Here is an 8,560-nt window from a genome sequence, read left to right on the forward strand (position 1 = left end):
GCGGCGGCGGCTCCGCTCGGCTCTGCCGCGGCCGCCCGCGCCCCGCTCTGGCGCTGCCAGGCGGCCCTCCCCGCGGCTGACATCAGCGCCGGGAGGAGGAGCGACGCCGGGGACGCGAATAGCCGGGCCGAGGGGGGTTCCCCCTCCCGGAGCCGCCCTGCCCGCGCTCCTCTCGGAGAATCCCCCGAAAGCGGCGGCGTGCCCGCTCCGCAGCCTCGCCCGGGGGGCGGCCCCGCTCCCCGCCCGGCGCCCCCCGCCCCACGGTGCTGCCCGGCGGGCGGGTCCCCCGCCCGGGGCCGGGGAGCACCGGCGCTCGGAGCGGGGCGGGAGCGAGGATGCAGCTCTCGCAGCCCGGGGCTCCGGGCAGCCCAGCGCCGGCGGCGCGCCCCTGCCTCCCCCGGCCCGGGCTCCCCGCCCGCACCAGCGCCGCGGCGGCGGAGGAAGGGGCTGAAAGGAGGGAGCCCCCCCGGTCCTCGGCCCGGCCCCGGCTGGGAGAGCGGCCGCCGCCCCCGGCCCCGCCACCCGCCCGTTCCCAGCTCGGCAGCGCCGCGGGCGCTCCCTCCGAGCCGCCCCGGCGGAGCCCGGGCTGGGAGCGGAGGAGCCGCCGGAGGAGCGGCCGCCGCGCTCAGGATCCGCGGGGCCGGGCGGGGAGAACCGCGCAGGGACGAGGGATGGGGCTCGGGGCCGGCGGCTGAGCGGCGCCTTCCCCCGCGGCGGGTGTGGGTGCCCGGGGCGGGAGGGGCAGCGCGGGGTGGCCGTTCCGGAGGGTTCTGTTTGGGGCCGGGGCTCGGCGGTGCGGGAGGCACGGGCGGGGGAGTCGTGCCGCAACCGCGGGTGGGGACCCGCTGCCGAGGGAGCAGCGCCGGCTTTGGGTCGCCCCCGGGCGGCCTCCGGTCCCCGACGGTCCGGGGTGTCCCGCAGCCGGACCCCGCTCACCCAGAGACGCCGCGGGTCGGGGGGTCCACCCGGGGGGCGCTGCTCGGGGCGCTGTATCTGGGGGGAGGCGGGTGGTCGTGCCAGAGGGGCGAGAGCCCAGCCTTTGGCACGTCAGTTCATTCTGTGTGCAGGGATCAGTGGTGGCAGAGTGAGGTGGTCGTGATGGTGAGTTCAGCTTGCGTGAAAATACAGTGTAATTAATAGTTAATTTGTGGTGTTGATTTTAATAATTTGAGTATCTTGAATTATTTGCAGTATTCTGCCAGATGCCTGCAGTAGGCACTTCTCAGTGAACACAACAATTATTAGTAAATAATTGAGTATTTTTTCTGTACTTGGGTGATGAGACAGTTTTAAACTCTTCTGATGAAGAAAAGACATTACACTTATCCTAACAGCACACATTTTTCATGTGTCCTTATTTAAAAATAGTATGAAAGTGTCCATCTTTAAAAATAGTATGAAAATGTCTGAAAACCTTGTTTTACCTTCTTCACTGTAGCAAGATGTAGGTGATGCCTCACTTTTATCGCTATATATAAATGCCAGAATCTCACTGAAATAAAGGTATATAAGTGAGAGGATGAGTGAGTTTTAAAATCAGCTCCTAAAAATCCCCAGTCATTCAGTGAATTGTCTTCATCTTACCTGTTAACTCATATATTCAATGAGATTCTTTGAATATGGACTCGGATTGAACAATTGCATGGCCATTAACCATGCTGAAATACTCCAGAACAGATGTAATGCCTTTTCTTCTAGGTCATATTTCCATATCGTATTTCAGTCTCCTGACTCTACCCACATGCCCATTGTATTTTACTATACTGGGTACTAAATTCTATGAATTTAGTGAAGTTGTGACTTCATTATTTTTGTCTCACATACATACAGATGGCAGAGGTGCCTCATTATGTACAAAGAGAACATTACCCAGAAATTAGAGTTCATGTCCTGGCTGCAGTGCAACACAGCTGCTGAGAGTAACATCTACCACTCAGGGAGACTTCTTATCAACATTTCTGAACATTTTGTAATTAAATGGGATATATATAAATGACAAAAGAATAAAAAATAAAAGCAGTGTGCAGCTATGTATGTTTGGTTTACATCACAATGGTGGCTTGCAGAAGAGGACTGGCTGTCAATCCTGTTAATACCTATTTGATTGAGGTCTCTAGGTGGGTTTCTGAAATTCTGAAAATCAGGTCCATTATAAACAACTGGATTTTACACCTAAGAAGAGGCAATTGGTGAAGGAATTACTGTGTATCTCTTGGACACTGTCATATTCTTGTCCTCCTTGCTTCAGAGTATATTAAAATAAAGATTATTACTTCACAAAGAAGTAAATGACCTACAGGATGGTTTGTCCTGTGCCAGAGCAATCAACTGCAGTAGCATCAGCCATTCTGGACAGGAAAGCAAACAGCATGTCTGGGGGGGATGACCCATCCTGCTTTTCAAAGCAGTGTCTAAGGATAAGCTACAATGGACCCAGCAGTTCAGCCTCAAATGGGTTTGAAATACACAGCCAGAAGTCAAATTTGGTGAAAATTGTTATTTAATTAAAAAAACCAACCAAACAAACAAACAAACCAAAAAGGGTTAGGAGTAGATGGCTTATTTAACCGATATTGGAGGGTAACCTTGGAAATGGGCAAGAACCCTTTACAAAACAGAGCAATTACATCATGAAAAGGAAGAATCAGAGTCAGATTAACTCTGTCCATGCAGAAAAAGCATCACTTTGCTATGAACAAAAAATGTTTCTTTCTATGAGAAGGTATTGCTGCTACCCTTGATTCAGATCAAGGTCCAAATCCTGAAATTGTTTGTTACTCTGAGCACATGAAGAGGCCCCACAGGAACTATTCACATGTGAAAAGAGCCAGGACCAGAGCCAAAGTTTTGCATACTGTGAAGGTCAAGCTTGCTTCCTTTCTAAAACTTGCGCTTAAAAGACAAACTCTCAGAAAGATGTTTTCCACCTTCAGCTTGTTCCTCAGGGTGCTATAAAAGCACGTGGCTGATTTAGGGTGACCTGTGTCCAGCACGTCCCTGTGACTTTGGGTGCCTTGCAGAACAGGGGCTGTCCCTGCCTTCCCCTGATTGCAATTATTGTGGTTCTTCTTCCCACAGATGCCAGCTTGTTTATAAACTTCTCCAAATGTAGGGAGAAAAGTCTCATATTATCCAACTCCTGGCGTTACAGTCATGGAAAAACCTGTTAATAAAAATGCACTGCTTGTAGGACGAATTCGCAGCATTTTTGCAAAGGTCACGTAAAATATATTGCTTGAGTAGCCTCACTTTGGTCACCAGATAAGTCATTGAGAGGCCACTGTAGATGACAGCCACAAAGAAAGATTGTAATTCACTTTTATGTCTCTATGCAAGAAAATACGAGACACAAGCCTTCCTTTTTGGTACTGGGAATGGGGAGTGTGCGGAGGCTGGTGCAGGGAACAAAAAGGAGCTACTTTCCCCAGCCTGACAGATAAGGTTGGAGGTCTTTCTCTGCTGAAGGCCTGACATAGTTCTTTGTTTCTTTTTTCCTATCAGAACAACAGAAAAGCTCAGAAAACAGATTGCAACCACACTGTACCACATATTTTACTAGGGTTTTGCCTTGATCCCAAGTAAGACTTTTTTTTCTCCATATATTTATGTGAACAATAGTTTCTTTCTCTTACTTTTTCCTCATCCCCATTTAGTGGAAATGTATAATAAATCCCACTTGGGTTTTTTGAGCACTAGCACTGTTTTTCTGCCTTTCAATAATGGAAATCCCCAAGTTTAACCTTTTCTGTAAGCAAGGTTTATCTCCATTGCACAGTGTTCCATAGGTGCCACATCCTGTTTCTGGCTTTGCTAATGAACACAAACAGTGGGTCTCTCAGAGTCCCACCCTTTCCGTTGCTCTAGCATTACAGTGGCTGATCTTTTTTTTTAATTATTTTTATTTGTAGAAATATTATTTTTTGGCCAAGAAACTTGCCGTAACTTCGGGTCAAATCACTATGTCAAGTAAAATATTAACTAGAAATGACAGATGTATTTAAAAAACAACCCTACAGCCACAAATTGAGATGAATTGTTATGTCTATTTGGAACCTACTCCTTTAATTCCCAAATTGGTGACATTATACACCGATCGCTAATATGTAAGAAGTTTAGATTGCATTATTTTTAGAAGGCCTTAAATTCTAAATATATACATTTTTGAGGGAGAGCCAGGCACCAGTGGTGGTTATCATCTCACAGGGCTGCTGCTAAAACCATTAAAACGTGGAGCTCTGGAAGTCCAGTACCTGCCAGCGGGAGGGAGAACAAACTAATTTCATTATCAACTCGGCTGTCAAGTGACAATGTTTTCTAAATGCCATGAATTATGTATAAAATACATTAATTTTTAGAGTGCACATGGGGAGTTCAGGCACGCACACCCAAAGGGCACAGCTTTGGCAGGGGCTGTGCAAGACAAGACATCAGGTGGAGTCACTGCACAGGCAGGAGCTGGTGCAGCCAGTTCCCTGCTCGAGTCAGGAGCGATGATATCCATGACAATACAGGGGAGAGCTTAAAGTGACTTCAATGAGATAAAAATCACACCGAGTCTTTAAGCTGGGAATTAATGAAATACCTGTCCTGATAACAGGAACTTGAGTAATAAAAATCTGCAGGAACTGTTCATTTAAATACATTTTGTAAACGTAACAAGTTACACTGTGCTGTTCTCTGCATCTTTAAGAGTGTCTGGGGATTTATGTCTTGCAAAATAGAAACAAACTAAGAAAGCTGAAATATATTGTGTCTTTTGCTGTACTTTACAGCACAGCTTGTGTTTAAAAAGCAGTCTAGACATGCAAAAATGCTAGAATAAACAATATTTTTTTCATTATTTTAAATTAGCGTGTACTGGAAAGCTATAAATTTTACAATGATGAACACTAAGAGGGTTGCATATCTATTCAAATATTCAAAACAAAAGATACTAAAAGGCTATTCTGTTACCTGATGTTATAAAAATAATTTCCTTCCAAGTTAATGCAATTACTAGCGATTTCCTATAAAAGAAAAAATAAACCTTCAGGATATTTTACAGGGTACTTTACTTAGTAGTATGAAAAGTCACATCCTTTTTTTTTCTCTCCCTCCTTATTTTAGTGGATTGTTTAACCCATTTTAACATATAAATATTATTAAATACCATTTAATATTCATTATAGGCCTTCAAATATTGGTTGGTCTTGAATAAATATGTTTTTCTTTATTCTCCTTTCAGCTGAATTGTGTGTGCAATTAAAGAATAATCAGCTAGAGTCATGATTGAGATTTTGAATTTCTGACCACCAGTATAGAAAAAAGCTGTTTATTCTGGAGAACAATGGCAGAAGTGATCATGCCAAGGTAGATTTTTCTCCTTGTGGCTGTGTAGGGCAATAACAAACAGGTGGATCCCTCCCCTGACAACAGCTGTAGCTGGAGAACAACAGGAGTGCAGCAAGTCAGGTACAAGTCTGAGTCTTGGAAGACCCATCTTTCTTTTCCACCAGAGTTCTCCCTTCAGTCTGGCTTTTGGCAAGTCACTTAATTCCTGTGCCTTTCAAATCCTTATTTAAGATGAAAATTAATACTTCAGTAACAAAAATATGGGTCAGATTATGTTTTAATAAAATGCAGTTATTGTTTGATATACCTCAAATTTTTCACATTCAAAAATGTAATTGATTTCATGAGTGTGTTGCATGCCTAGATATAATTGTATTGTCTTGCTGAGAGAGCAAAGACCTATCAAAATAAAGTGCTTTTAAGTCATCATCAGACGTAGATTTCTTTAGCTTTTAAGTATATTGTATTTTGCAAAAGGGAAAAACATTGCTCTTTAGTAACAGGATATTTTTTAGGCATCTTTTTTTGGCATCACCTTAATACTAATGGTATTGGTGGCCATATAATACCAAAGAGAGTTCAGTCTGATGTGTGATTTGTAGAAAATTATGTTCCCTGGCTTTTCATGCTTCGTAATTCAAGTATCAAACCTGCTTATCAAAGAAACAGAGGATCTTGTGCCCATAGTCTCAAAATCCTTTGACCCTAACTTTGAAGCATTTGCTCTCGTGTAGAGAATGGAGGAATTGCTTTGTAAAACAGAGTTCCCAAGACAGAACACTAACCTGGACCCCATCAAGAACTTTGTTTGTGCAATGTAAGTAAGTCCAAGATAGTACTGAGAGCTGAACAAACATCTGCTGCAGGGGCATAGTAATAGTGGAGAATGGGCATGGATGGTTCTAGCTGGGTAATTCCCATTCCAGGGATTTCTGTATTTCAGTGGTGAGTGAAGTTGTTCATTTAAAAATGCTTGGGATTGTTTTGGAAGAAGGAGTTATGCAGAAATGCATGCCACTGGGATATGGATTCCTTTCCTTCATTTTGGATAACAAAATATTTAGTATTAAGTTTTTCACAGGATTACACAACATCCCAGACTTTCCTTCCACAACAGGGTCATGAAATAGTTTGTTGACAAGAACACTAAGGAATCAGTACAGACTTACCTGGAGTTTGGGCTAAGATCATGGGACATCGTGTTCACTCAGTTCAATTTTTGCTATTAGCTGTGGACTTTAGGTCTACTTCCTGAAAATTTTTTTTTGTCAATCAAAATCTGGAATTGCATGTGGGTGTTTTTTTCATCAAAACTACACCTGTTGTTAATGCTTCACTGAACTACCCAGGAACATTAAACCATGAGATACCTGCATGAAGAGAATAACAATTCACCCCCCAAATCCTGATTGAATTGTAGCAAATCATTTCTCAATAGGAAATTTAGCTATTTTGTAGGACATTTCTATGATTAATGAACTAATGCATTTTTTTTTTAATACAGAATAAAACAGGATATCATTTTGTATGGATAGATGTTCTGGGCTTTCTTTAGGAGTTCGTGGCAAACTGGATGTTGGCCCTTGTTTGCAAAGAATCCTTTCCCAGCCTGGCCACTGATATGATATACAATTGTGGCACAGCATTTCTTTGTGGCAAAAGGTTATCTCTATGTGGGACAAATAAAACATTTAACCATTAGTTAAACTCATACTTTTGAAATGCTTTTGAAAATTGAACACATGCTTGTAAAATTTCTTGACATAGTGTGAAGATATCAGCGACTGATTGTGGGGTTAGCGAGTATTTGAACTGGAGAGCAGACTCTAAAATGTTAGTGAGAATGCAAATTACAGTTATACACCATGAAGTGGTTCTGTGTCCATCACCTTGTGACATCCTGAATCACAAACTGATACATACAGTGATATACAAAGTGATGCAGTGAGTGCCTTAGAGGCAGTTTTGTGTTGGGGTTTCCCAATTATCCCAAGAGTGCTCAGCACTTTTTGAATATTAAGTGCCTTCAGCAACATGAAGCTGGGACTTCATTGGTAGTGTTAAGTTTTACCGAATTAGCTTTTAATTCTAATGGCTTATCACAGCTCTCCATTAAACACAAGAAAGGCTTCTTGTATCAGAAAACACTTATTTGCTGCAGAACATCAATTTCCCAAAATAGTGAAATAGTGTATGTCCTACAGTACCTTACCACACTGCTTATAAAACCTGCTTAATTTGTCGAGAATTCAGTTTCCATTATAAAAAAAACAAACAAACAAACAAAAAAAACCCACAAAACTTTAGACGTGAAGGATTTGTCGTGTGAGGAATCCGGGATGATCCCGCAGGGATGGCTCCTGGAGCTGGCTGCGTTTCCCATGGCGGTGCCGCTAGAGGGAGCCCCAGGCAACGCTTCTCCCTCTCCATCTCCAACAGCTTCGCAAAAAAAAAAAAAAAACCGAAAAAGGCTTTTTTATAACATTTAAAAGGAAAAAATACACGATATTTTCCATCATTATAATTTAGTTTCGCTGCCTAGTTACTGGTTATCTGTGGAACTGCTTTAAACCTCCCAAGTCACCTGTCACTGACCGTGATCTCGCTTAACCAGCACAACAAACCAGGGAAACATCTCACACAAGGCTTCAAATTAAAATAGTTCTCAATTAGTATTAGAAAGAACAAACGCAATGCTGATTATATACTGAAAAGAACTTTACAGCAAACAAACAAAAGAAAAATAAAAGTAAAAAAGCAGTTTAAAGTATATTGATCAATCAGTTTTAGTAAGCTTTGATGCACCTTTGTCTAGTTCAGCTTAGACTGGACCTCCTTTGCTTTTGGGCTGAAAATGTAGATTTCAATGCAGTAGAAGAAAATTAGTTTTATTCAAGTTTTATATAGCATTCTTGTTGCTAACAAAGGAAGAACTTGCTTCTTGGAGAAAAAAAAAATAAAATATTTGCTGTCCTAGACCATTTCCATGTTGAAACCAAGTTATTAGCTCACATAATTTCTAAAAACTGAAGAATTTGAGAGGAAATCCAAAACAGACTAAACATTGTTCTTATCCTTACTCCTAGTAATATTGAAATATACTATAACACACAGAACAAGTGTGACAGTTTGCAGATAATCCATTTGATTTATAGTAAGACAATTGACAACAAAATATTGTTTGTTTTTCTTAACACATGGTTATCCTTTTTCATAACTAGTAGCTACC

Source organism: Neopelma chrysocephalum, unplaced genomic scaffold, assembly GCF_003984885.1.
Source record: "Neopelma chrysocephalum unplaced genomic scaffold, ASM398488v2 Primary Assembly neopelma1_73b, whole genome shotgun sequence".
Taxonomy (NCBI): Eukaryota; Metazoa; Chordata; class Aves; order Passeriformes; family Pipridae; genus Neopelma; species Neopelma chrysocephalum.